This window comes from Phascolarctos cinereus, unplaced genomic scaffold (genome assembly GCF_003287225.1).
Source record: "Phascolarctos cinereus isolate Bilbo 61053 unplaced genomic scaffold, phaCin_HiC Scaffold_2;HRSCAF=192, whole genome shotgun sequence".
Lineage (NCBI taxonomy): Eukaryota > Metazoa > Chordata > Mammalia > Diprotodontia > Phascolarctidae > Phascolarctos > Phascolarctos cinereus.
In genome coordinates, this window is record NW_027555625.1 from 259,611,625 (window position 1) to 259,614,220 (window position 2,596).

Genomic DNA, 2,596 nt, shown 5'->3' on the forward strand with positions numbered 1-2,596 from the left:
AAAATAGTGAGGGATGGAGTGACTGGAGATGTGGGTGATAAGGAACCATGGGTTTGGGAAATGGGCTGAGGCACAGTCAAATTTGGTTATGGCCTGATAGAGAGATTTCAGAGCTGTGGATCATGGAGGTAGAACTCTTGTGGCAGATGAAGTCATCAAGGGTATGAGCATCCCTGCATGTGACTGAGGTGGGGGGAAGGAGCAGAGATCCTAAGGGATGAGGAGGTGAGTAAATTGAGAAGCCAGAGTATTTGAGAGGACAATAGTAAGTAAACTGAAGTCCCTAAGCTTTAGGCTCCTCAGATGACAAGGAAACAAGGCCTTCCCTGTCCTAGCTGTTTTATCTAGCTTATCCACAGTCCCTTTCAAACTGTGGTACTCAGAACTGAAGAGAATGCTCTGGGTGTGATGTGACTAGGGACAATTATCTCCTTATTCCTGAAAAGTGTCATGTAAAGGGAAGTGGCGAAACATTTCAGCCATGGAGAGGGGCAGCCAATGCAAAAACATGGAGGTAGAAAATAAAATGTAGTGTATAAGAAACAGTTTGGCTGAAATGTACTATATATGAGGGGAAATAATAATTAGAATTTATATAGCACTTGAAGCAAAAGTTTGGATGATGATGACACAGTCCTGTGGTTAAAGATAGTTTTATTCCTGACTACACATTCTGAGTCATACCCTGTTCTCCATGACGTGCTTGTGTCACCGGACCCCAGCACTCAGTGGTTGCCAGATCCTACCACAGGGCCTCTAACACCAGCTCTAATGCCTTTCCATTTTCATTTCACTGTTGTGTAAAGCATTCAGCTTGAAGGAGAGTTAACCCAATCCTGATCACAGCATCTTGCACCCAGCAGATGCTTAATCAGAAGTCCCACATCCTACAGATCAAAGAACAAAGCCCAGAGATTTGTCTAGCAAGGAAGCCAATTAACTGAAGACCTCTATTCTATTCCAATCAGTATAAATCAATTTGATATGATTATAAGTTCTGTACATTTGGCCCCAGAGCTGTGAGCTACAGATGGTAAAATCAGTCACATAATCACGGAAACTGGACGGAGGTTCTCTACCCTTGTTTTTCCTTGTCATGGTGACCCAGCCCAATGTGGCAGAGGTGAGTTAACTACATGGAAAGTCCCCCAAAATTATTTTTGTACCTGTGGACCATTCTTTCTTGTCCAACATGAGCAGTCCACCATCTTGTGACCATCTTATGACCACTCAGTCAGTGGAGATATTCTTTGCTTTGCCCAACCTGTGACTGCTGATATATTATTTTGCTTATTTTAGCCTACGTATCATATGTCAACCAATGAAATTATTCTATGTCTGGTATAGCTGCTCTCAAATGTTTACATATTGAACCTTATAAAAATGGGGCACTGGAAGAAGGGGGCATCTCAGATTATGAGGAAGATTTGAGGTCCACTTCATCAGACCCTTTAATAAAGTGCCATTGGTGCAGAGCTCTGCCTCAGTTTCCCTTATTGTAGTTGGATAATTTTTATCTTCATACCACCATCTCACAAATTAGGGGCAAGGGGGCAGCTAGGTGGCACAGTGGATAGAGCATCGGCCCTGGAGTCAAGAGGACCTGAATTCAAATCTGGCCTCAGACTCTACACTTAATAGCTGTGTGACCCTGGGCAAGTCACTTAACTCCAATTGCCTCATCCAAAAAAAAAAAATTAGGGGCAGGCTTTTGACTCTCAGTGGAGGAGTCAAGCTTTCTTTCTATTTTACAACTGGAGAATGTGTGTTGCCAACAGGAGAACATCAGTGTTATTCTCAAGTATGAAGAACCCAGGATTTTAAAAGTATAAGAAGCAATGGTCTCCTTTCAGCAGCCCTGCTCCCTGGAGCCTGGGCTCTGGGCTCCAGCAATCACCATAGCCATAAATGTCACCACTGACCTTCAACTTACAGCTGCACAGCCTCTTGCCCTCTTTGTTAATAATACATTCAGCTCTAAGCCACGTTTCAGTTCCTCAGCCTGGACAGATAGTCCCCAAACACAGCCTGTTAATTTAGCCTTATTTAATTTCAGCAGCAAAGAGATGATTTTTACATTAACTCAGGGGGACACTCCATGTATATGGATTGGGAGCAGAGAAATGTGTTGAGATTAAATCCATCAGAAAAAAAAAAATTAAAAAAATCTTAGCCAAAGAGCAGCAGGGGAGTTAGCACTGGAGGTAGAAAGCATGGAAGTATTGAAAGGAAGTATAAACATTCTTTTGTTTTCAGCCTTGTCCTGATTTGGCTGAATCTGTGCAAATGGTATTTTGACCAAGTTTTGGTTCAAATAACACAAAATCAAAGGGAGATTTTGATTAATTGGGGATCATTTCATTACCTTTACAATCTTCTTCATCATTGCCACCCTCCTCAACCTCCTCCAATTCCCTATTACCTGCTAGGTACTACACTTACAATTAAGACTATGAAAAAGTATAAGACACTATTTCTGTCCTCAATGGACCGATCTGATGACCTATGCAGAAAATTAAAGTGAATTCTGTCTTTGGTCATGCTTAAATTAACTCAGTTTGGCTGAGCAATGAATCTGAGAATGCCTGGTCCTTAG